Here is a 23,120-nt window from a genome sequence, read left to right on the forward strand (position 1 = left end):
CCCTCCACCACAGCGCGCCAGAGGGGGCGCTCCGCGCCGGCCTGGCCGGCCAGGCGGCCAGAAGGCGGCCCTGGAAGGCAGCCGCCACCCCAGCCGCTCCCGTGGTGGCTGGCCCGGACCCAGACTCCGCCGCAGGCCGGGGTGCCGTCCGTGCGGCCCACGAAGCCCTCGACCTGCACTTGGCCGCCCCCACCGGAGCCCAGCCGCGCCGCAGCCCCCTGTCTGCCCGTGTGTCTCTCCACAGCTCCCTCCGGAAAAAGCCCACCCTTTGCCACTTCGCCACGGCCGAGAGTGGGAGCGGGGTCGTGGGCTGGGACCGGTTCGCTGGGCTGGCTAGACACCAGGCGCCGGGAACTTTGCTCGGCAGTTGGCGTGGGGGCAAGGGTGGCGTTGCTGTGTCTAAGGGGCCGTGCCGGCTCAATGGTGGCTCCCAGTGGCTTCGGGCCAACTGCCGTTGGGCAGGCGGGCCGGCCAGGCCGTGGCTGGGCTGCGCCTAGCACTGTGTGGATTGACAGGGTGGGGAATGCACAAGGGACCGAGGGCCACAGGCCCTTAAGCCTCCGGGGCCAAGTCCTGTGAGCGTTGAGCGGCTCTGGGGCGGAGGGCCAAGCGCCTACAGGCTGGAGGGTCCCGCCTGACCTGAGCTGCGAAGTCGCCCACAACTCCACCACCCCCGGGCCCTCGAGGCCTCCTGTCGCTTGCCTGGGCGGACGGCAGGGCCGCGCCGGAGAGGGTTGGCTGCCGGGCTGGCGGTAAGTCGCCAGCACCAGCGAAGCTAAGCCTCAAGAGGCACACCGTGGCCCCCGCTGCATTCTACGGCCACACCTCCCTGAACGCACCACACCTCGTCTGATCTCGGAAGCTAATCAGGGTCTGGCCTGTTTCGTACCTGGATGGGAGACCACATGGGAATACCGAGTGCTGTAGGCTTTTTTGCCTCCCGCTCCGCCTTGACATTTAGTGGCCCGCGGCCGAGGCCGCCTCCGCCCCCGCTGAGCACCGCTGCAGGCCTCACCTCCTCACGTCCCTCCCAACACAGCGCGCCGGAGGGATCGCTCCCCGCCGAGCTGGCTGGACATGCGGCCAGAATTGCGGCCCTGGAAGGCAGCCGCCACCCCAGCCGCTCCCGTGGTGGCTGGCCCGGACCCAGACTCCGCCGCAGGCGGGGTGCCGTCCGTGTGGCCCGCGAGGCCCCTCGACCTGCACTTGGCCGCCCCCACCGGAGCCCAGCCACGCCGCAGCCCCCTGTCTGCCCGTGTGTCTCTCCACAGCTCCCTCCGGAAAAAGCCCCCCCCTCCGCCGTTTCGCCACGGCCGGGGGCGGGAGCGGGGGCGGGGGCCGGGGCCGCTTCTCCGGGCCTGCCGGCCACCAGGGCCGGGGTCCTGTGCTCGGCGGGCGGCGTGGGGGCAAGGGGGGGCCTTGCTGGGGCTAAGGGGCCGTGCCCACTCCATGGTGGCTCCCAGTGGCTTCGGGCCAGCTGCTGCCCGGCCGGAGGGCCGGCCCGGCCGTGGCCGGGCTGCGCCTAACTCCGCGTGGGCGGGCAGGGGGGGATGCCCAAGGGACCGCGGCCGCCGGGCCCTGAAGCCTCCGGGGCCGCGTCCCTGTGAGCGTCGAGCGGGATCTGCGGCGGGGCGCCAAGCGCCGACGGGCCTGGAGCGTCCCGCCCGCCCTGGGCTGCGAGGTGGCCCACCACTCCGCCACCCCCGGGTCCCCGAGGCCTCCTGTCGCCTGCCTGGGCGGGCGGCAGGGCCCTGCCGGAGAGGGCTGGCCGCCGGCATGGCGGTAAGGCGCAGGCGCCAGCGAAGCTGGGCCTCAAGAGGCACCGCGCGGGCCCCTCCTGCGTCTACGGCCATACCACCCTGAACGCGCCCGATCTCGTCTGATCTCGGAAGCTAAGCAGGGTCGGGCCTGGTTAGTACTTGGATGGGAGACCGCCTGGGAATACCGGGTGCTGTAGGCTTTTTGCCTCCCGCTCCGCCTTCTCCTTTAGTCGCCCGCCGCCTCCGCCCACGCCCCCGCCCCCGCCCCCGCCGGGCACCGCTGCAGGCCCCACCTCCTCCGGCCCCTCCCACCACAGCGCGCCAGAGGGGGCGCTCTCCGCCTGCCTGGCCGGCCAGGCGGCCAGAAGGCGGCCCTGGAAGGCAGCCGCATCCCAGCCGCTCCCGGGGTGGCTGGCCTGAACCCAGACTCCGCCTCAGGCCCGGGTGCCGGCCGTGCGGCCCCGCGAGCCCCTTGACCTGCACCTGGCCGCCCCCACCAGCGCCCAGCCCCGGCGCAGCCACCTATCTGCCGGTGTGTCTCTCCACAGCTCCCTCCGGAAAAAGCCCCCCCTCCGCCGTTTCGCCACGGCCGGGGGCGGGAGCGGGGGCGGGGGCCGGGGCCGGTGCTCCGGGCCGGCCGGCCACAAGGCGCCGGGTCCTGTGCTCGGCGGGTGGCGTGGGGGCAAGGGTGGCCTTGCTGGGGCTAAGGGGCCGTGCCGACTCAATGGTGGCTCCCAGTGGGTTAAGGGCCGACTGCCGTCGGGCAGGAGGGCCGGCCCGGGCTGCGGCTGGGCTGCGCCTAGCGCCGCGTGGGCGGGCAGAGGGGAGGCCCAAGGGACCGCGGGCCCCGGGCCCTGAAGCCTCCGGGGCCACGTCCCTGTGAGCGACGTGCGGGATCTGGGGCGGGGCGCCAAGCGCCGAACGGTTTGGTGGGTCCCGCCCGCCCTGGGCTGGGAGGTCGCCGAACCCTCCGCCACCCCCCTGGTACCCGAGGCCGCCGTTGCCCTGCCTGGGCGGGCGGCGGGGCCCTGCCGGGGCGGGCTGGCCGCCGGGCTGGCGGGGAGGCGCAAGCGCCAGCGAAGCTGGGCCTCAAGAGGCACTCCGCGGGCCCCTCTTAACGTCTACGGCCATACCACCCTGAACGCGCCCGATCTCGTCTGATCTCGGAAGCTAAGCAGGGTCGGGCCTGGTTAGTACTTGGATGGGAGACCGCCTGGGAATACCGGGTGCTGTAGGCTTTTTGCCTCCCGCTCCGCCTTCTCCTTTAGTCGCCCGCGGCCTAGGCCGAGGCCGAGGCCGAGGCCGAGGCCGCTGCCTCCGCCCCCGCACCCGCCCCCGCCGGGCAGCGCTGCAGGCCCCACCTCCTCCGGCCCCTCCCACCACAGCGCGCCAGAGGGGGCGCTCCGCGCCGGCCTGGCCGGCCAGGCGGCCAGAAGGCGGCCCTGGAAGGCAGCCGCCACCCCAGCCGCTCCCGTGGTGGCTGGCCCGGACCCAGACTCCGCCGCAGGCCGGGGTGCCGTCCGTGCGGCCCACGAAGCCCTCGACCTGCACTTGGCCGCCCCCACCGGAGCCCAGCCGCGCCGCAGCCCCCTGTCTGCCCGTGTGTCTCTCCACAGCTCCCTCCGGAAAAAGCCCACCCTTTGCCACTTCGCCACGGCCGAGAGTGGGAGCGGGGTCGTGGGCTGGGACCGGTTCGCTGGGCTGGCTAGACACCAGGCGCCGGGAACTTTGCTCGGCAGTTGGCGTGGGGGCAAGGGTGGCGTTGCTGTGTCGAAGGGGCCGTGCCGGCTCAATGGTGGCTCCCAGTGGCTTCGGGCCAACTGCCGTTGGGCAGGCGGGCCGGCCAGGCCGTGGGTGGGCTGCGCCTAGCACTGTGTGGATTGACAGGGTGGGGAATGCACAAGGGACCGAGGGCCACAGGCCCTTAAGCCTCCGGGGCCAAGTCCTGTGAGCGTTGAGCGGCTCTGGGGCGGAGGGCCAAGCGCCTACAGGCCTGGAGGGTCCCGCCTGACCTGAGCTGCGAAGTCGCCCACAACTCCACCACCCCCGGGCCCTCGAGGCCTCCTGTCGCTTGCCTGGGCGGACGGCAGGGCCGCGCCGGAGAGGGTTGGCTGCCGGGCTGGCGGTAAGTCGCCAGCACCAGCGAAGCTAAGCCTCAAGAGGCACACCGTGGCCCCCGCTGCATTCTACGGCCACACCTCCCTGAACGCACCACACCTCGTCTGATCTAGGAAGCTAATCAGGGTCTGGCCTGTTTCGTACCTGGATGGGAGACCACATGGGAATACCGAGTGCTGTAGGCTTTTTTGCCTCCCGCTCCGCCTTGACATTTAGTGGCCCGCGGCCGAGGCCGCCTCCGCCCCCGCTGAGCACCGCTGCAGGCCTCACCTCCTCACGTCCCTCCCAACACAGCGCGCCGGAGGGATCGCTCCCCGCCGAGCTGGCTGGACATGCGGCCAGAATGCGGCCCTGGAAGGCAGCCGCCACCCCAGCCGCTCCCGTGGTGGCTGGCCCGGACCCAGACTCCGCCGCAGGCCGGGGTGCCGTCCGTGCGGCCCGCGAGGCCCTCGACCTGCACTTGGCCGCCCCCACCGGAGCCCAGCCGCGCCGCAGCCCCCTGTCTGCCCGTGTGTCTCTCCACAGCTCCCTCCGGAAAAAGCCCCCCCTCCGCCGTTTCGCCACGGCCGGGGGCGGGAGCGGGGGCGGGGGCCGGGGCCGCTTCTCCGGGCCTGCCGGCCACCAGGGCCGGGGTCCTGTGCTCGGCGGGCGGCGTGGGGGCAAGGGGGGGCCTTGCTGGGGCTAAGGGGCCGTGCCCACTCCATGGTGGCTCCCAGTGGCTTCGGGCCAGCTGCTGCCCGGCCGGAGGGCCGGCCCGGCCGTGGCCGGGCTGCGCCTAACTCCGCGTGGGCGGGCAGGGGGGGATGCCCAAGGGACCGCGGCCGCCGGGCCCTGAAGCCTCCGGGGCCGCGTCCCTGTGAGCGTCGAGCGGGATCTGCGGCGGGGCGCCAAGCGCCGACGGGCCTGGAGCGTCCCGCCCGCCCTGGGCTGCGAGGTGGCCCACCACTCCGCCACCCCCGGGTCCCCGAGGCCTCCTGTCGCCTGCCTGGGCGGGCGGCAGGGCCCTGCCGGAGAGGGCTGGCCGCCGGCATGGCGGTAAGGCGCAGGCGCCAGCGAAGCTGCGCCTCAAGAGGCACCGCGCGGGCCCCTCCTGCGTCTACGGCCATACCACCCTGAACGCGCCCGATCTCGTCTGATCTCGGAAGCTAAGCAGGGTCGGGCCTGGTTAGTACTTGGATGGGAGACCGCCTGGGAATACCGGGTGCTGTAGGCTTTTTGCCTCCCGCTCCGCCTTCTTTAGTCGCCCGCCGCCTCCGCCCCCGCCCCCGCACCAGCCCCCGCCGGGCACCGCTGCAGGCCCCACCTCCTCCGGCCCCTCCCACCACAGCGCGCCAGAGGGGGCGCTCTCCGCCTGCCTGGCCGGCCAGGCGGCCAGAAGGCGGCCCTGGAAGGCAGCCGCATCCCAGCCGCTCCCGGGGTGGCTGGCCTGAACCCAGACTCCGCCTCAGGCCCGGGTGCCGGCCGTGCGGCCCGCGAGCCCCTTGACCTGCACCTGGCCGCCCCCACTAGCGCCCAGCCCCGGCGCAGCCACCTATCTGCCGGTGTGTCTCTCCACAGCTCCCTCCGGAAAAAGCCCCCCCTCCGCCGTTTCGCCACGGCCGGGGGCGGGAGCGGGGGCGGGGGCCGGCGCCGGTGCTCCGGGCCGGCCGGCCACAAGGCGCCGGGTCCTGTGCTCGGCGGGTGGCGTGGGGGCAAGGGTGGCCTTGCTGGGGCTAAGGGGCCGTGCCGACTCAATGGTGGCTCCCAGTGGGTTAAGGGCCGACTGCCGTCGGGCAGGAGGGCCGGCCCGGGCTGCGGCTGGGCTGCGCCTAGCGCTGCGTGGGCGGGCAGAGGGGAGGCCCAAGGGACCGCGGGCCCCGGGCCCTGAAGCCTCCGCGGCCACGTCCCTGTGAGCGACGTGCGGGATCTGGGGCGGGGCGCCAAGCGCCGAACGGTTTGGTGGGTCCCGCCCGCCCTGGGCTGGGAGGTCGCCGAACCCTCCGCCACCCCCCTGGTCCCCGAGGACGCCGTTGCCCTGCCTGGGCGGGCGGCGGGGCCCTGCCGGGGCGGGCTGGCCGCCGGGCTGGCAGGGAGGCGCAAGCGCCAGCGAAGCTGGGCCTCAAGAGGCACTCCGCGGGCCCCTCTTAACGTCTACGGCCATACCACCCTGAACGCGCCCGAACTCGTCTGATCTCGGAAGCTAAGCAGGGTCGGGCCTGGTTAGTACTTGGATGGGAGACCGCCTGGGAATACCGGGTGCTGTAGGCTTCTTGCCTCCCGCTCCGCCTTCTCCTTTAGTCGCCCGCCGCCTCCGCCCCCGCCCCCGCCCCCGCCGGGCAGCGCTGCAGGCCCCACCTCCTCCGGCCCCTCCCACCACAGCGCGCCAGAGGGGGCGCTCCGCGCCGGCCTGGCCGGCCAGGCGGCCAGAAGGCGGCCCTGGAAGGCAGCCGCCACCCCAGCCGCTCCCGTGGTGGCTGGCCCGGACCCAGACTCCGCCGCAGGCCGGGGTGCCGTCCGTGCGGCCCACGAAGCCCTCGACCTGCACTTGGCCGCCCCCACCGGAGCCCAGCCGCGCCGCAGCCCCCTGTCTGCCCGTGTGTCTCTCCACAGCTCCCTCCGGAAAAAGCCCACCCTTTGCCACTTCGCCACGGCCGAGAGTGGGAGCGGGGTCGTGGGCTGGGACCGGTTCGCTGGGCTGGCTAGACACCAGGCGCCGGGAACTTTGCTCGGCAGTTGGCGTGGGGGCAAGGGTGGCGTTGCTGTGTCTAAGGGGCCGTGCCGGCTCAATGGTGGCTCCCAGTGGCTTCGGGCCAACTGCCGTTGGGCAGGCGGGCCGGCCAGGCCGTGGCTGGGCTGCGCCTAGCACTGTGTGGATTGACAGGGTGGGGAATGCACAAGGGACCGAGGGCCACAGGCCCTTAAGCCTCCGGGGCCAAGTCCTGTGAGCGTTGAGCGGCTCTGGGGCGGAGGGCCAAGCGCCTACAGGCCTGGAGGGTCCCGCCTGACCTGAGCTGCGAAGTCGCCCACAACTCCACCACCCCCGGGCCCTCGAGGCCTCCTGTCGCTTGCCTGGGCGGACGGCAGGGCCGCGCCGGAGAGGGTTGGCTGCCGGGCTGGCGGTAAGTCGCCAGCACCAGCGAAGCTAAGCCTCAAGAGGCACACCGTGGCCCCCGCTGCATTCTACGGCCACACCTCCCTGAACGCACCACACCTCGTCTGATCTCGGAAGCTAATCAGGGTCTGGCCTGTTTCGTACCTGGATGGGAGACCACATGGGAATACCGAGTGCTGTAGGCTTTTTTGCCTCCCGCTCCGCCTTGACATTTAGTGGCCCGCGGCCGAGGCCGCCTCCGCCCCCGCTGAGCACCGCTGCAGGCCTCACCTCCTCACGTCCCTCCCAACACAGCGCGCCGGAGGGATCACTCCCCGCCGAGCTGGCTGGACATGCGGCCAGAATGCGGCCCTGGAAGGCAGCCGCCACCCCAGCCGCTCCCGTGGTGGCTGGCCCGGACCCAGACTCCGCCGCAGGCCGGGGTGCCGTCCGTGTGGCCCGCGAGGCCCTCGACCTGCACTTGGCCGCCCCCACCGGAGCCCAGCCACGCCGCAGCCCCCTGTCTGCCCGTGTGTCTCTCCACAGCTCCCTCCGGAAAAAGCCCCCCCTCCGCCGTTTCGCCACGGCCGGGGGCGGGAGCGGGGGCGGGGGCCGGGGCCGCTTCTCCGGGCCTGCCGGCCACCAGGGCCGGGGTCCTGTGCTCGGCGGGCGGCGTGGGGGCAAGGGGGGGCCTTGCTGGGGCTAAGGGGCCGTGCCCACTCCATGGTGGCTCCCAGTGGCTTCGGGCCAGCTGCTGCCCGGCCGGAGGGCCGGCCCGGCCGTGGCCGGGCTGCGCCTAACTCCGCGTGGGCGGGCAGGGGGGGATGCCCAAGGGACCGCGGCCGCCGGGCCCTGAAGCCTCCGGGGCCGCGTCCCTGTGAGCGTCGAGCGGGATCTGCGGCGGGGCGCCAAGCGCCGACGGGCCTGGAGCGTCCCGCCCGCCCTGGGCTGCGAGGTGGCCCACCACTCCGCCACCCCCGGGTCCCCGAGGCCTCCTGTCGCCTGCCTGGGCGGGCGGCAGGGCCCTGCCGGAGAGGGCTGGCCGCCGGCATGGCGGTAAGGCGCAGGCGCCAGCGAAGCTGGGCCTCAAGAGGCACCGCGCGGGCCCCTCCTGCGTCTACGGCCATACCACCCTGAACGCGCCCGATCTCGTCTGATCTCGGAAGCTAAGCAGGGTCGGGCCTGGTTAGTACTTGGATGGGAGACCGCCTGGGAATACCGGGTGCTGTAGGCTTTTTGCCTCCCGCTCCGCCTTCTCCTTTAGTCGCCCGCCGCCTCCGCCCACGCCCCCGCCCCCGCCCCCGCCGGGCACCGCTGCAGGCCCCACCTCCTCCGGCCCCTCCCACCACAGCGCGCCAGAGGGGGCGCTCTCCGCCTGCCTGGCCGGCCAGGCGGCCAGAAGGCGGCCCTGGAAGGCAGCCGCATCCCAGCCGCTCCCGGGGTGGCTGGCCTGAACCCAGACTCCGCCTCAGGCCCGGGTGCCGGCCGTGCGGCCCGCGAGCCCCTTGACCTGCACCTGGCCGCCCCCACCAGCGCCCAGCCCCGGCGCAGCCACCTATCTGCCGGTGTGTCTCTCCACAGCTCCCTCCGGAAAAAGCCCCCCCTCCGCCGTTTCGCCACGGCCGGGGGCGGGAGCGGGGGCGGGGGCCGGGGCCGGTGCTCCGGGCCGGCCGGCCACAAGGCGCCGGGTCCTGTGCTCGGCGGGTGGCGTGGGGGCAAGGGTGGCCTTGCTGGGGCTAAGGGGCCGTGCCGACTCAATGGTGGCTCCCAGTGGGTTAAGGGCCGACTGCCGTCGGGCAGGAGGGCCGGCCCGGGCTGCGGCTGGGCTGCGCCTAGCGCCGCGTGGGCGGGCAGAGGGGAGGCCCAAGGGACCGCGGGCCCCGGGCCCTGAAGCCTCCGGGGCCACGTCCCTGTGAGCGACGTGCGGGATCTGGGGCGGGGCGCCAAGCGCCGAACGGTTTGGTGGGTCCCGCCCGCCCTGGGCTGGGAGGTCGCCGAACCCTCCGCCACCCCCCTGGTACCCGAGGCCGCCGTTGCCCTGCCTGGGCGGGCGGCGGGGCCCTGCCGGGGCGGGCTGGCCGCCGGGCTGGCGGGGAGGCGCAAGCGCCAGCGAAGCTGGGCCTCAAGAGGCACTCCGCGGGCCCCTCTTAACGTCTACGGCCATACCACCCTGAACGCGCCCGATCTCGTCTGATCTCGGAAGCTAAGCAGGGTCGGGCCTGGTTAGTACTTGGATGGGAGACCGCCTGGGAATACCGGGTGCTGTAGGCTTTTTGCCTCCCGCTCCGCCTTCTCCTTTAGTCGCCCGCGGCCTAGGCCGAGGCCGAGGCCGAGGCCGAGGCCGCTGCCTCCGCCCCCGCACCCGCCCCCGCCGGGCAGCGCTGCAGGCCCCACCTCCTCCGGCCCCTCCCACCACAGCGCGCCAGAGGGGGCGCTCCGCGCCGGCCTGGCCGGCCAGGCGGCCAGAAGGCGGCCCTGGAAGGCAGCCGCCACCCCAGCCGCTCCCGTGGTGGCTGGCCCGGACCCAGACTCCGCCGCAGGCCGGGGTGCCGTCCGTGCGGCCCACGAAGCCCTCGACCTGCACTTGGCCGCCCCCACCGGAGCCCAGCCGCGCCGCAGCCCCCTGTCTGCCCGTGTGTCTCTCCACAGCTCCCTCCGGAAAAAGCCCACCCTTTGCCACTTCGCCACGGCCGAGAGTGGGAGCGGGGTCGTGGGCTGGGACCGGTTCGCTGGGCTGGCTAGACACCAGGCGCCGGGAACTTTGCTCGGCAGTTGGCGTGGGGGCAAGGGTGGCGTTGCTGTGTCGAAGGGGCCGTGCCGGCTCAATGGTGGCTCCCAGTGGCTTCGGGCCAACTGCCGTTGGGCAGGCGGGCCGGCCAGGCCGTGGGTGGGCTGCGCCTAGCACTGTGTGGATTGACAGGGTGGGGAATGCACAAGGGACCGAGGGCCACAGGCCCTTAAGCCTCCGGGGCCAAGTCCTGTGAGCGTTGAGCGGCTCTGGGGCGGAGGGCCAAGCGCCTACAGGCCTGGAGGGTCCCGCCTGACCTGAGCTGCGAAGTCGCCCACAACTCCACCACCCCCGGGCCCTCGAGGCCTCCTGTCGCTTGCCTGGGCGGACGGCAGGGCCGCGCCGGAGAGGGTTGGCTGCCGGGCTGGCGGTAAGTCGCCAGCACCAGCGAAGCTAAGCCTCAAGAGGCACACCGTGGCCCCCGCTGCATTCTACGGCCACACCTCCCTGAACGCACCACACCTCGTCTGATCTAGGAAGCTAATCAGGGTCTGGCCTGTTTCGTACCTGGATGGGAGACCACATGGGAATACCGAGTGCTGTAGGCTTTTTTGCCTCCCGCTCCGCCTTGACATTTAGTGGCCCGCGGCCGAGGCCGCCTCCGCCCCCGCTGAGCACCGCTGCAGGCCTCACCTCCTCACGTCCCTCCCAACACAGCGCGCCGGAGGGATCGCTCCCCGCCGAGCTGGCTGGACATGCGGCCAGAATGCGGCCCTGGAAGGCAGCCGCCACCCCAGCCGCTCCCGTGGTGGCTGGCCCGGACCCAGACTCCGCCGCAGGCCGGGGTGCCGTCCGTGCGGCCCGCGAGGCCCTCGACCTGCACTTGGCCGCCCCCACCGGAGCCCAGCCGCGCCGCAGCCCCCTGTCTGCCCGTGTGTCTCTCCACAGCTCCCTCCGGAAAAAGCCCCCCCTCCGCCGTTTCGCCACGGCCGGGGGCGGGAGCGGGGGCGGGGGCCGGGGCCGCTTCTCCGGGCCTGCCGGCCACCAGGGCCGGGGTCCTGTGCTCGGCGGGCGGCGTGGGGGCAAGGGGGGGCCTTGCTGGGGCTAAGGGGCCGTGCCCACTCCATGGTGGCTCCCAGTGGCTTCGGGCCAGCTGCTGCCCGGCCGGAGGGCCGGCCCGGCCGTGGCCGGGCTGCGCCTAACTCCGCGTGGGCGGGCAGGGGGGGATGCCCAAGGGACCGCGGCCGCCGGGCCCTGAAGCCTCCGGGGCCGCGTCCCTGTGAGCGTCGAGCGGGATCTGCGGCGGGGCGCCAAGCGCCGACGGGCCTGGAGCGTCCCGCCCGCCCTGGGCTGCGAGGTGGCCCACCACTCCGCCACCCCCGGGTCCCCGAGGCCTCCTGTCGCCTGCCTGGGCGGGCGGCAGGGCCCTGCCGGAGAGGGCTGGCCGCCGGCATGGCGGTAAGGCGCAGGCGCCAGCGAAGCTGCGCCTCAAGAGGCACCGCGCGGGCCCCTCCTGCGTCTACGGCCATACCACCCTGAACGCGCCCGATCTCGTCTGATCTCGGAAGCTAAGCAGGGTCGGGCCTGGTTAGTACTTGGATGGGAGACCGCCTGGGAATACCGGGTGCTGTAGGCTTTTTGCCTCCCGCTCCGCCTTCTCCTTTAGTCGCCCGCCGCCTCCGCCCCCGCCCCCGCCCCCGCCCCCGCCGGGCACCGCTGCAGGCCCCACCTCCTCCGGCCCCTCCCACCACAGCGCGCCAGAGGGGGCGCTCTCCGCCTGCCTGGCCGGCCAGGCGGCCAGAAGGCGGCCCTGGAAGGCAGCCGCATCCCAGCCGCTCCCGGGGTGGCTGGCCTGAACCCAGACTCCGCCTCAGGCCCGGGTGCCGGCCGTGCGGCCCGCGAGCCCCTTGACCTGCACCTGGCCGCCCCCACCAGCGCCCAGCCCCGGCGCAGCCACCTATCTGCCGGTGTGTCTCTCCACAGCTCCCTCCGGAAAAAGCCCCCCCTCCGCCGTTTCGCCACGGCCGGGGGCGGGAGCGGGGGCGGGGGCCGGGGCCGGTGCTCCGGGCCGGCCGGCCACAAGGCGCCGGGTCCTGTGCTCGGCGGGTGGCGTGGGGGCAAGGGTGGCCTTGCTGGGGCTAAGGGGCCGTGCCGACTCAATGGTGGCTCCCAGTGGGTTAAGGGCCGACTGCCGTCGGGCAGGAGGGCCGGCCCGGGCTGCGGCTGGGCTGCGCCTAGCGCCGCGTGGGCGGGCAGAGGGGAGGCCCAAGGGACCGCGGGCCCCGGGCCCTGAAGCCTCCGGGGCCACGTCCCTGTGAGCGACGTGCGGGATCTGGGGCGGGGCGCCAAGCGCCGAACGGTTTGGTGGGTCCCGCCCGCCCTGGGCTGGGAGGTCGCCGAACCCTCCGCCACCCCCCTGGTACCCGAGGCCGCCGTTGCCCTGCCTGGGCGGGCGGCGGGGCCCTGCCGGGGCGGGCTGGCCGCCGGGCTGGCGGGGAGGCGCAAGCGCCAGCGAAGCTGGGCCTCAAGAGGCACTCCGCGGGCCCCTCTTAACGTCTACGGCCATACCACCCTGAACGCGCCCGATCTCGTCTGATCTCGGAAGCTAAGCAGGGTCGGGCCTGGTTAGTACTTGGATGGGAGACCGCCTGGGAATACCGGGTGCTGTAGGCTTTTTGCCTCCCGCTCCGCCTTCTCCTTTAGTCGCCCGCGGCCTAGGCCGAGGCCGAGGCCGAGGCCGAGGCCGCTGCCTCCGCCCCCGCACCCGCCCCCGCCGGGCAGCGCTGCAGGCCCCACCTCCTCCGGCCCCTCCCACCACAGCGCGCCAGAGGGGGCGCTCCGCGCCGGCCTGGCCGGCCAGGCGGCCAGAAGGCGGCCCTGGAAGGCAGCCGCCACCCCAGCCGCTCCCGTGGTGGCTGGCCCGGACCCAGACTCCGCCGCAGGCCGGGGTGCCGTCCGTGCGGCCCACGAAGCCCTCGACCTGCACTTGGCCGCCCCCACCGGAGCCCAGCCGCGCCGCAGCCCCCTGTCTGCCCGTGTGTCTCTCCACAGCTCCCTCCGGAAAAAGCCCACCCTTTGCCACTTCGCCACGGCCGATAGTGGGAGCGGGGTCGTGGGCTGGGACCGGTTCGCTGGGCTGGCTAGACACCAGGCGCCGGGAACTTTGCTCGGCAGTTGGCGTGGGGGCAAGGGTGGCGTTGCTGTGTCTAAGGGGCCGTGCCGGCTCAATGGTGGCTCCCAGTGGCTTCGGGCCAACTGCCGTTGGGCAGGCGGGCCGGCCAGGCCGTGGCTGGGCTGCGCCTAGCACTGTGTGGATTGACAGGGTGGGGAATGCACAAGGGACCGAGGGCCACAGGCCCTTAAGCCTCCGGGGCCAAGTCCTGTGAGCGTTGAGCGGCTCTGGGGCGGAGGGCCAAGCGCCTACAGGCCTGGAGGGTCCCGCCTGACCTGAGCTGCGAAGTCGCCCACAACTCCACCACCCCCGGGCCCTCGAGGCCTCCTGTCGCTTGCCTGGGCGGACGGCAGGGCCGCGCCGGAGAGGGTTGGCTGCCGGGCTGGCGGTAAGTCGCCAGCACCAGCGAAGCTAAGCCTCAAGAGGCACACCGTGGCCCCCGCTGCATTCTACGGCCACACCTCCCTGAACGCACCACACCTCGTCTGATCTAGGAAGCTAATCAGGGTCTGGCCTGTTTCGTACCTGGATGGGAGACCACATGGGAATACCGAGTGCTGTAGGCTTTTTTGCCTCCCGCTCCGCCTTGACATTTAGTGGCCCGCGGCCGAGGCCGCCTCCGCCCCCGCTGAGCACCGCTGCAGGCCTCACCTCCTCACGTCCCTCCCAACACAGCGCGCCGGAGGGATCGCTCCCCGCCGAGCTGGCTGGACATGCGGCCAGAATGCGGCCCTGGAAGGCAGCCGCCACCCCAGCCGCTCCCGTGGTGGCTGGCCCGGACCCAGACTCCGCCGCAGGCCGGGGTGCCGTCCGTGCGGCCCGCGAGGCCCTCGACCTGCACTTGGCCGCCCCCACCGGAGCCCAGCCGCGCCGCAGCCCCCTGTCTGCCCGTGTGTCTCTCCACAGCTCCCTCCGGAAAAAGCCCCCCCTCCGCCGTTTCGCCACGGCCGGGGGCGGGAGCGGGGGCGGGGGCCGGGGCCGCTTCTCCGGGCCTGCCGGCCACCAGGGCCGGGGTCCTGTGCTCGGCGGGCGGCGTGGGGGCAAGGGGGGGCCTTGCTGGGGCTAAGGGGCCGTGCCCACTCCATGGTGGCTCCCAGTGGCTTCGGGCCAGCTGCTGCCCGGCCGGAGGGCCGGCCCGGCCGTGGCCGGGCTGCGCCTAACTCCGCGTGGGCGGGCAGGGGGGGATGCCCAAGGGACCGCGGCCGCCGGGCCCTGAAGCCTCCAGGGCCGCGTCCCTGTGAGCGTCGAGCGGGATCTGCGGCAGGGCGCCAAGCGCCGACGGGCCTGGAGCGTCCCGCCCGCCCTGGGCTGCGAGGTGGCCCACCACTCCGCCACCCCCGGGTCCCCGAGGCCTCCTGTCGCCTGCCTGGGCGGGCGGCAGGGCCCTGCGGGAGAGGGCTGGCCGCCGGCATGGTGGTAAGGCGCAGGCGCCAGCGAAGCTGGGCCTCAAGAGGCACTCCGCGGGCCCCTCTTAACGTCTACGGCCATACCACCCTGAACGCGCCCGATCTCGTCTGATCTCGGAAGCTAAGCAGGGTCGGGCCTGGTTAGTACTTGGATGGGAGACCGCCTGGGAATACCGGGTGCTGTAGGCTTTTTGCCTCCCGCTCCGCCTTCTTTAGTCGCCCGCCGCCTCCGCCCCCGCCCCCGCCCCCGCCCCCGCCGGGCACCGCTGCAGGCCCCACCTCCTCCGGCCCCTCCCACCACAGCGCGCTAGAGGGGGCGCTCTCTGCCTGCCTGGCCGGCCAGGCGGCCAGAAGGCGGCCCTGGAAGGCATCCGCATCCCAGCCGCTCCCGGGGTGGCTGGCCTGAACCCAGACTCCGCCTCAGGCCCGGGTGCCGGCCGTGCGGCCCGCGAGCCCCTTGACCTGCACCTGGCCGCCCCCACCAGCGCCCAGCCCCGGCGCAGCCACCTATCTGCCGGTGTGTCTCTCCACAGCTCCCTCCGGAAAAAGCCCCCCCTCCGCCGTTTCGCCACGGCCGGGGGCGGGAGCGGGGGCGGGGGCCGGGGCCGGTGCTCCGGGCCGGCCGGCCACAAGGCGCCGGGTCCTGTGCTCGGCGGGTGGCGTGGGGGCAAGGGTGGCCTTGCTGGGGCTAAGGGGCCGTGCCGACTCAATGGTGGCTCCCAGTGGGTTAAGGGCCGACTGCCGTCGGGCAGGAGGGCCGGCCCGGGCTGCGGCTGGGCTGCGCCTAGCGCCGCGTGGGCGGGCAGAGGGGAGGCCCAAGGGACCGCGGGCCCCGGGCCCTGAAGCCTCCGGGGCCACGTCCCTGTGAGCGACGTGCGGGATCTGGGGCGGGGCGCCAAGCGCCGAACGGTTTGGTGGGTCCCGCCCGCCCTGGGCTGGGAGGTCGCCGAACCCTCCGCCACCCCCCTGGTACCCGAGGCCGCCGTTGCCCTGCCTGGGCGGGCGGCGGGGCCCTGCCGGGGCGGGCTGGCCGCCGGGCTGGCGGGGAGGCGCAAGCGCCAGCGAAGCTGGGCCTCAAGAGGCACTCCGCGGGCCCCTCTTAACGTCTACGGCCATACCACCCTGAACGCGCCCGATCTCGTCTGATCTCGGAAGCTAAGCAGGGTCGGGCCTGGTTAGTACTTGGATGGGAGACCGCCTGGGAATACCGGGTGCTGTAGGCTTTTTGCCTCCCGCTCCGCCTTCTCCTTTAGTCGCCCGCGGCCTAGGCGGAGGCCGAGGCCGAGGCCGAGGCCGCTGCCTCCGCCCCCGCCCCCGCCCCCGCCGGGCAGCGCTGCAGGCCCCACCTCCTCCGGCCCCTCCCACCACAGCGCGCCAGAGGGGGCACTCCGCGCCGGCCTGGCCGGCCAGGCGGCCAGAAGGCGGCCCTGGAAGGCAGCCGCCACCCCAGCCGCTCCCGTGGTGGCTGGCCCGGACCCAGACTCCGCCGCAGGCCGGGGTGCCGTCCGTGCGGCCCACGAAGCCCTCGACCTGCACTTGGCCGCCCCCACCGGAGCCCAGCCGCGCCGCAGCCCCCTGTCTGCCCGTGTGTCTCTCCACAGCTCCCTCCGGAAAAAGCCCACCCTTTGCCACTTCGCCACGGCCGATAGTGGGAGCGGGGTCGTGGGCTGGGACCGGTTCGCTGGGCTGGCTAGACACCAGGCGCCGGGAACTTTGCTCGGCAGTTGGCGTGGGGGTAAGGGTGGCGTTGCTGTGTCTAAGGGGCCGTGCCGGCTCAATGGTGGCTCCCAGTGGCTTCGGGCCAACTGCCGTTGGGCAGGCGGGCCGGCCAGGCCGTGGCTGGGCTGCGCCTAGCACTGTGTGGATTGACAGGGTGGGGAATGCACAAGGGACCGAGGGCCACAGGCCCTTAAGCCTCCGGGGCCAAGTCCTGTGAACGTTGAGCGGCTCTGGGGCGGAGGGCCAAGCGCCTACAGGCCTGGAGGGTCCCGCCTGACCTGAGCTGCGAAGTCGCCCACAACTCCACCACCCCCGGGCCCTCGAGGCCTCCTGTCGCTTGCCTGGGCGGACGGCAGGGCCGCGCCGGAGAGGGTTGGCTGCCGGGCTGGCGGTAAGTCGCCAGCACCAGCGAAGCTAAGCCTCAAGAGGCACACCGTGGCCCCCGCTGCATTCTACGGCCACACCTCCCTGAACGCAACACACCTCGTCTGATCTCGGAAGCTACTCAGGGTCTGGCTTGTTTCGTACCTGGATGGGAGACCACATGGGAATACCGAGTGCTGTAGGCTTTTTTGCCTCCCGCTCCGCCTTGACATTTAGTGGCCCGCGGCCGAGGCCGCCTCCGCCCCCGCTGAGCACCGCTGCAGGCCTCACCTCCTCACGTCCCTCCCAACACAGCGTGCCGGAGGGATCGCTCCCCGCCGAGCTGGCTGGACATGCGGCCAGAATGCGGCCCTGGAAGGCAGCCGCCACCCCAGCCGCTCCCGTGGTGGCTGGCCCGGACCCAGACTCCGCCGCAGGCCGGGGTGCCGTCCGTGCGGCCCGCGAGGCCCTCGACCTGCACTTGGCCGCCCCCACCGGAGCCCAGCCGCGCCGCAGCCCCCTGTCTGCCCGTGTGTCTCTCCACAGCTCCCTCCGGAAAAAGCCCCCCCTCCGCCGTTTCGCCACGGCCGGGGGCGGGAGCGGGGGCGGGGGCCGGGGCCGCTTCTCCGGGCCTGCCGGCCACCAGGGCCGGGGTCCTGTGCTCGGCGGGCGGCGTGGGGGCAAGGGGGGGCCTTGCTGGGGCTAAGGGGCCGTGCCCACTCCATGGTGGCTCCCAGTGGCTTCGGGCCAGCTGCTGCCCGGCCGGAGGGCCGGCCCGGCCGTGGCCGGGCTGCGCCTAACTCCGCGTGGGCGGGCATGGGGGGATGCCCAAGGGACCGCGGCCGCCGGGCCCTGAAGCCTCCGGGGCCGCGTCCCTGTGAGCGTCGAGCGGGATCTGCGGCGGGGCGCCAAGCGCCGACGGGCCTGGAGCGTCCCGCCCGCCCTGGGCTGCGAGGTGGCCCACCACTCCGCCACCCCCGGGTCCCCGAGGCCTCCTGTCGCCTGCCTGGGCGGGCGGCAGGGCCCTGCCGGAGAGGGCTGGCCGCCGGCATGGCGGTAAGGCGCAGGCGCCAGCGAAGCTGGGCCTCAAGAGGCACCGCGCGGGCCCCTCCTGCGTCTACGGCCATACCACCCTGAACGCGCCCGATCTCGTCTGATCTCGGAAGCTAAGCAGGGTCGGGCCTGGTTAGTACTTGGATGGGAGACCGCCTGGGAATACCGGGTGCTGTAGGCTTTTTGCCTCCCGCTCCGCCTTCTCCTTTAGTCGCCCGCCGCCTCCGCCCCCGCCCCCGCCCCCGCCCCCGCCTGGCAGCGCTGCAGGCCCCACCTCCTCCGGCCCCTCCCACCACAGCGCGCCAGAGGGGCGCTCTCCGCCTGCCTGGCCGGCCAGGCGGCCAGAAGGCGGCCCTGGAAGGCAGCCGCATCCCAGCCGCTCCCGGGGTGGCTGGCCTGAACCCAGACTGCGCCTCAGGCCCGGGTGCCGGCCGTGCGGCCCGCGAGCCCCTTGACCTGCACCTGGCCGCCCCCACTAGCGCCCAGCCCCGGCGCAGCCACCTATCTGCCGGTGTGTCTCTCCACAGCTCCCTCCGGAAAAAGCCCCCCCTCCGCCGTTTCGCCACGGCCGGGGGCGGGAGCGGGGGCGGGGGCCGGGGCCGGTGCTCCGGGCCGGCCGGCCACAAGGCGCCGGGTCCTGTGCTCGGCGGGTGGCGTGGGGGCAAGGGTGGCCTTGCTGGGGCTAAGGGGCCGTGCCGACTCAATGGTGGCTCCCAGTGGGTTAAGGGCCGACTGCCGTCGGGCAGGAGGGCCGGCCCGGGCTGCGGCTGGGCTGCGCCTAGCGCTGCGTGGGCGGGCAGAGGGGAGGCCCAAGGGACCGCGGGCCCCGGGCCCTGAAGCCTCCGCGGCCACGTCCCTGTGAGCGACGTGCGGGATCTGGGGCGGGGCGCCAAGCGCCGAACGGTTTGGTGGGTCCCGCCCGCCCTGGGCTGGGAGGTCGCCGAACCCTCCGCCACCCCCCTGGTCCCCGAGGCCGGCGTTGCCCTGCCTGGGCGGGCGGCGGGGCCCTGCCGGGGCGGGCTGGCCGCCGGGCTGGCAGGGAGGCGCAAGCGCCAGCGAAGCTGGGCCTCAAGAGGCACTCCGCGGGCCCCTCTTAACGTCTACGGCCATACCACCCTGAACGCGCCCGAACTCGTCTGATCTCGGAAGCTAAGCAGGGTCGGGCCTGGTTAGTACTTGGATGGGAGACCGCCTGGGAATACCGGGTGCTGTAGGCTTCTTGCCTCCCGCTCCGCCTTCTCCTTTAGTCGCCCGCCGCCTCCGCCCCCGCCCCCCGCCCCCGCCGGGCAGCGCTGCAGGCCCCACCTCCTCCGGCCCCTCCCACCACAGCGCGCCAGAGGGGGCGCTCCGCGCCGGCCTGGCCGGCCAGGCGGCCAGAAGGCGGCCCTGGAAGGCAGCCGCCACCCCAGCCGCTCCCGTGGTGGCTGGCCCGGACCCAGACTCCGCCGCAGGCCGGGGTGCCGTCCGTGCGGCCCACGAAGCCCTCGACCTGCACTTGGCCGCCCCCACCGGAGCCCAGCCGCGCCGCAGCCCCCTGTCTGCCCGTGTGTCTCTCCACAGCTCCCTCCGGAAAAAGCCCACCCTTTGCCACTTCGCCACGGCCGAGAGTGGGAGCGGGGTCGTGGGCTGGGACCGGTTCGCTGGGCTGGCTAGACACCAGGCGCCGGGAACTTTGCTCGGCAGTTGGCGTGGGGGCAAGGGTGGCGTTGCTGTGTCTAAGGGGCCGTGCCGGCTCAATGGTGGCTCCCAGTGGCTTCGGGCCAACTGCCGTTGGGCAGGCGGGCCGGCCAGGCCGTGGCTGGGCTGCGCCTAGCACTGTGTGGATTGACAGGGTGGGGAATGCACAAGGGACCGAGGGCCACAGGCCCTTAAGCCTCCGGGGCCAAGTCCTGTGAGCGTTGAGCGGCTCTGGGGCGGAGGGCCAAGCGCCTACAGGCCTGGAGGGTCCCGCCTGACCTGAGCTGCGAAGTCGCCCACAACTCCACCACCCCCGGGCCCTCGAGGCCTCCTGTCGCTTGCCTGGGCGGACGGCAGGGCCGCGCCGGAGAGGGTTGGCTGCCGGGCTGGCGGTAAGTCGCCAGCACCAGCGAAGCTAAGCCTCAAGAGGCACACCGTGGCCCCCGCTGCATTCTACGGCCACACCTCCCTGAACGCACCACACCTCGTCTGATCTAGGAAGCTAATCAGGGTCTGGCCTGTTTCGTACCTGGATGGGAGACCACATGGGAATACCGAGTGCTGTAGGCTTTTTTGCCTCCCGCTCCGCCTTGACATTTAGTGGCCCGCGGCCGAGGCCGCCTCCGCCCCCGCTGAGCACCGCTGCAGGCCTCACCTCCTCACGTCCCTCCCAACACAGCGCGCCGGAGGGATCGCTCCCCGCCGAGCTGGCTGGACATGCGGCCAGAATGCGGCCCTGGAAGGCAGCCGCCACCCCAGCCGCTCCCGTGGTGGCTGGCCCGGACCCAGACTCCGCCGCAGGCCGGGGTGCCGTCCGTGCGGCCCGCGAGGCCCTCGACCTGCACTTGGCCGCCCCCACCGGAGCCCAGCCGCGCCGCAGCCCCCTGTCTGCCCGTGTGTCTCTCCACAGCTCCCTCCGGAAAAAGCCCCCCCTCCGCCGTTTCGCCACGGCCAGGGGCGGGAGCGGGGGCGGGGGCCGGGGCCGCTTCTCCGGGCCTGCCGGCCACCAGGGCCGGGGTCCTGTGCTCGGCGGGCGGCGTGGGGGCAAGGGGGGGCCTTGCTGGGGCTAAGGGGCCGTGCCCACTCCATGGTGGCTCCCAGTGGCTTCGGGCCAGCTGCTGCCCGGCCGGAGGGCCGGCCCGGCCGTGGCCGGGCTGCGCCTAACTCCGCGTGGGCGGGCAGGGGGGGATGCCCAAGGGACCGCGGCCGCCGGGCCCTGAAGCCTCCGGGGCCGCGTCCCTGTGAGCGTCGAGCGGGATCTGCGGCGGGGCGCCAAGCGCCGACGGGCCTGGAGCGTCCCGCCCGCCCTGGGCTGCGAGGTGGCCCACCACTCCGCCACCCCCGGGTCCCCGAGGCCTCCTGTCGCCTGCCTGGGCGGGCGGCAGGGCCCTGCCGGAGAGGGCTGGCCGCCGGCATGGCGGTAAGGCGCAGGCGCCAGCGAAGCTGGGCCTCAAGAGGCACCGCGCGGGCCCCTCCTGCGTCTACGGCCATACCACCCTGAACGCGCCCGATCTCGTCTGATCTCGGAAGCTAAGCAGGGTCGGGCCTGGTTAGTACTTGGATGGGAGACCGCCTGGGAATACCGGGTGCTGTAGGCTTTTTGCCTCCCGCTCCGCCTTCTCCTTTAGTCGCCCGCCGCCTCCGCCCCCGCCCCCGCCCCCGCCCCCGCCTGGCAGCGCTGCAGGCCCCACCTCCTCCGGCCCCTCCCACCACAGCGCGCCAGAGGGGGCGCTCTCCGCCTGCCTGGCCGGCCAGGCGGCCAGAAGGCGGCCCTGGAAGGCAGCCGCATCCCAGCCGCTCCCGGGGTGGCTGGCCTGAACCCAGACTGCGCCTCAGGCCCGGGTGCCGGCCGTGCGGCCCGCGAGCCCCTTGACCTGCACCTGGCCGCCCCCACTAGCGCCCAGCCCCGGCGCAGCCACCTATCTGCCGGTGTGTCTCTCCACAGCTCCCTCCGGAAAAAGCCCCCCCTCCGCCGTTTCGCCACGGCCGGGGGCGGGAGCGGGGGCGGGGGCCGGGGCCGGTGCTCCGGGCCGGCCGGCCACCAGGCGCCGGGTCCTGTGCTCGGCGGGTGGCGTGGGGGCAAGGGTGGCCTTGCTGGGGCTAAGGGGCCGTGCCGACTCAATGGTGGCTCCCAGTGGGTTAAGGGCCGACTGCCGTCGGGCAGGAGGGCCGGCCCGGGCTGCGGCTGGGCTGCGCCTAGCGCTGCGTGGGCGGGCAGAGGGGAGGCCCAAGGGACCGCGGGCCCCGGGCCCTGAAGCCTCCGCGGCCACGTCCCTGTGAGCGACGTGCGGGATCTGGGGCGGGGCGCCAAGCGCCGAACGGTTTGGTGGGTCCCGCCCGCCCTGGGCTGGGAGGTCGCCGAACCCTCCGCCACCCCCCTGGTCCCCGAGGCCGCCGTTGCCCTGCCTGGGCGGGCGGCGGGGCCCTGCCGGGGCGGGCTGGCCGCCGGGCTGGCAGGGAGGCGCAAGCGCCAGCGAAGCTGGGCCTCAAGAGGCACTCCGCGGGCCCCTCTTAACGTCTACGGCCATACCACCCTGAACGCGCCCGAACTCGTCTGATCTCGGAAGCTAAGCAGGGTCGGGCCTGGTTAGTACTTGGATGGGAGACCGCCTGGGAATACCGGGTGCTGTAGGCTTCTTGCCTCCCGCTCCGCCTTCTCCTTTAGTCGCCCGCCGCCTCCGCCCCCGCCCCCGCCCCCGCCGGGCAGCGCTGCAGGCCCCACCTCCTCCGGCCCCTCCCACCACAGCGCGCCAGAGGGGGCGCTCCGCGCCGGCCTGGCCGGCCAGGCGGCCAGAAGGCGGCCCTGGAAGGCAGCCGCCACCCCAGCCGCTCCCGTGGTGGCTGGCCCGGACCCAGACTCCGCCGCAGGCCGGGGTGCCGTCCGTGCGGCCCACGAAGCCCTCGACCTGCACTTGGCCGCCCCCACCGGAGCCCAGCCGCGCCGCAGCCCCCTGTCTGCCCGTGTGTCTCTCCACAGCTCCCTCCGGAAAAAGCCCACCCTTTGCCACTTCGCCACGGCCGAGAGTGGGAGCGGGGTCGTGGGCTGGGACCGGTTCGCTGGGCTGGCTAGACACCAGGCGCCGGGAACTTTGCTCGGCAGTTGGCGTGGGGGCAAGGGTGGCGTTGCTGTGTCTAAGGGGCCGTGCCGGCTCAATGGTGGCTCCCAGTGGCTTCGGGCCAACTGCCGTTGGGCAGGCGGGCCGGCCAGGCCGTGGCTGGGCTGCGCCTAGCACTGTGTGGATTGACAGGGTGGGGAATGCACAAGGGACCGAGGGCCACAGGCCCTTAAGCCTCCGGGGCCAAGTCCTGTGAGCGTTGAGCGGCTCTGGGGCGGAGGGCCAAGCGCCTACAGGCCTGGAGGGTCCCGCCTGACCTGAGCTGCGAAGTCGCCCACAACTCCACCACCCCCGGGCCCTCGAGGCCTCCTGTCGCTTGCCTGGGCGGACGGCAGGGCCGCGCCGGAGAGGGTTGGCTGCCGGGCTGGCGGTAAGTCGCCAGCACCAGCGAAGCTAAGCCTCAAGAGGCACACCGTGGCCCCCGCTGCATTCTACGGCCACACCTCCCTGAACGCACCACACCTCGTCTGATCTAGGAAGCTAATCAGGGTCTGGCCTGTTTCGTACCTGGATGGGAGACCACATGGGAATACCGAGTGCTGTAGGCTTTTTTGCCTCCCGCTCCGCCTTGACATTTAGTGGCCCGCGGCCGAGGCCGCCTCCGCCCCCGCTGAGCACCGCTGCAGGCCTCACCTCCTCACGTCCCTCCCAACACAGCGCGCCGGAGGGATCGCTCCCCGCCGAGCTGGCTGGACATGCGGCCAGAATGCGGCCCTGGAAGGCAGCCGCCACCCCAGCCGCTCCCGTGGTGGCTGGCCCGGACCCAGACTCCGCCGCAGGCCGGGGTGCCGTCCGTGCGGCCCGCGAGGCCCTCGACCTGCACTTGGCCGCCCCCACCGGAGCCCAGCCGCGCCGCAGCCCCCTGTCTGCCCGTGTGTCTCTCCACAGCTCCCTCCGGAAAAAGCCCCCCCTCCGCCGTTTCGCCACGGCCGGGGGCG

General features: G+C 74.0%; 14 non-coding genes and 7 pseudogenes across 14 annotated transcripts; all 21 read left to right on the forward strand.

The window, feature by feature from the left end:
* The first annotated feature begins 811 nt into the window (after positions 1-811).
* On the forward strand, positions 812-930 carry LOC133083723 (5S ribosomal RNA; annotated as a pseudogene).
* A 911-nt stretch (positions 931-1,841) lies between these two features.
* Positions 1,842-1,960, forward strand: LOC133083705 (5S ribosomal RNA). The gene has a single exon (XR_009699230.1). It is a non-coding gene; the product is annotated as a 5S ribosomal RNA (ribosomal RNA).
* A 919-nt stretch (positions 1,961-2,879) lies between these two features.
* LOC133083769 (5S ribosomal RNA) lies at positions 2,880-2,998 on the forward strand. The gene has a single exon (XR_009699256.1). It is a non-coding gene; the product is annotated as a 5S ribosomal RNA (ribosomal RNA).
* Positions 2,999-3,944: 946 nt separating this feature from the next.
* Positions 3,945-4,063, forward strand: LOC133083759 (5S ribosomal RNA; annotated as a pseudogene).
* A 909-nt stretch (positions 4,064-4,972) lies between these two features.
* On the forward strand, positions 4,973-5,091 carry LOC133083780 (5S ribosomal RNA). The gene has a single exon (XR_009699267.1). It is a non-coding gene; the product is annotated as a 5S ribosomal RNA (ribosomal RNA).
* Positions 5,092-6,006: 915 nt separating this feature from the next.
* LOC133083716 (5S ribosomal RNA) lies at positions 6,007-6,125 on the forward strand. The gene has a single exon (XR_009699241.1). It is a non-coding gene; the product is annotated as a 5S ribosomal RNA (ribosomal RNA).
* Positions 6,126-7,035: 910 nt separating this feature from the next.
* Positions 7,036-7,154, forward strand: LOC133083724 (5S ribosomal RNA; annotated as a pseudogene).
* A 909-nt stretch (positions 7,155-8,063) lies between these two features.
* Positions 8,064-8,182, forward strand: LOC133083791 (5S ribosomal RNA). The gene has a single exon (XR_009699278.1). It is a non-coding gene; the product is annotated as a 5S ribosomal RNA (ribosomal RNA).
* Positions 8,183-9,100: 918 nt separating this feature from the next.
* Positions 9,101-9,219, forward strand: LOC133083803 (5S ribosomal RNA). Its single transcript, XR_009699289.1, has one exon. It is a non-coding gene; the product is annotated as a 5S ribosomal RNA (ribosomal RNA).
* Positions 9,220-10,165: 946 nt separating this feature from the next.
* On the forward strand, positions 10,166-10,284 carry LOC133083760 (5S ribosomal RNA; annotated as a pseudogene).
* A 909-nt stretch (positions 10,285-11,193) lies between these two features.
* Positions 11,194-11,312, forward strand: LOC133083711 (5S ribosomal RNA). The gene has a single exon (XR_009699236.1). It is a non-coding gene; the product is annotated as a 5S ribosomal RNA (ribosomal RNA).
* A 918-nt stretch (positions 11,313-12,230) lies between these two features.
* LOC133083722 (5S ribosomal RNA) lies at positions 12,231-12,349 on the forward strand. The gene has a single exon (XR_009699247.1). It is a non-coding gene; the product is annotated as a 5S ribosomal RNA (ribosomal RNA).
* Positions 12,350-13,295: 946 nt separating this feature from the next.
* On the forward strand, positions 13,296-13,414 carry LOC133083761 (5S ribosomal RNA; annotated as a pseudogene).
* Positions 13,415-14,324: 910 nt separating this feature from the next.
* LOC133083734 (5S ribosomal RNA) lies at positions 14,325-14,443 on the forward strand. The gene has a single exon (XR_009699248.1). It is a non-coding gene; the product is annotated as a 5S ribosomal RNA (ribosomal RNA).
* Positions 14,444-15,358: 915 nt separating this feature from the next.
* On the forward strand, positions 15,359-15,477 carry LOC133083745 (5S ribosomal RNA). The gene has a single exon (XR_009699249.1). It is a non-coding gene; the product is annotated as a 5S ribosomal RNA (ribosomal RNA).
* Positions 15,478-17,451: 1,974 nt separating this feature from the next.
* Positions 17,452-17,570, forward strand: LOC133083756 (5S ribosomal RNA). Its single transcript, XR_009699250.1, has one exon. It is a non-coding gene; the product is annotated as a 5S ribosomal RNA (ribosomal RNA).
* A 917-nt stretch (positions 17,571-18,487) lies between these two features.
* Positions 18,488-18,606, forward strand: LOC133083717 (5S ribosomal RNA). Its single transcript, XR_009699242.1, has one exon. It is a non-coding gene; the product is annotated as a 5S ribosomal RNA (ribosomal RNA).
* A 911-nt stretch (positions 18,607-19,517) lies between these two features.
* On the forward strand, positions 19,518-19,636 carry LOC133083762 (5S ribosomal RNA; annotated as a pseudogene).
* Positions 19,637-20,545: 909 nt separating this feature from the next.
* On the forward strand, positions 20,546-20,664 carry LOC133083764 (5S ribosomal RNA). Its single transcript, XR_009699251.1, has one exon. It is a non-coding gene; the product is annotated as a 5S ribosomal RNA (ribosomal RNA).
* A 918-nt stretch (positions 20,665-21,582) lies between these two features.
* On the forward strand, positions 21,583-21,701 carry LOC133083718 (5S ribosomal RNA). Its single transcript, XR_009699243.1, has one exon. It is a non-coding gene; the product is annotated as a 5S ribosomal RNA (ribosomal RNA).
* A 910-nt stretch (positions 21,702-22,611) lies between these two features.
* On the forward strand, positions 22,612-22,730 carry LOC133083763 (5S ribosomal RNA; annotated as a pseudogene).
* The last annotated feature ends 390 nt before the right edge of the window (positions 22,731-23,120 follow it).

The sequence above is a fragment of the Eubalaena glacialis genome, unplaced genomic scaffold (assembly GCF_028564815.1).
Source record: "Eubalaena glacialis isolate mEubGla1 unplaced genomic scaffold, mEubGla1.1.hap2.+ XY scaffold_629, whole genome shotgun sequence".
In the NCBI taxonomy this organism is placed as follows: domain Eukaryota; kingdom Metazoa; phylum Chordata; class Mammalia; order Artiodactyla; family Balaenidae; genus Eubalaena; species Eubalaena glacialis.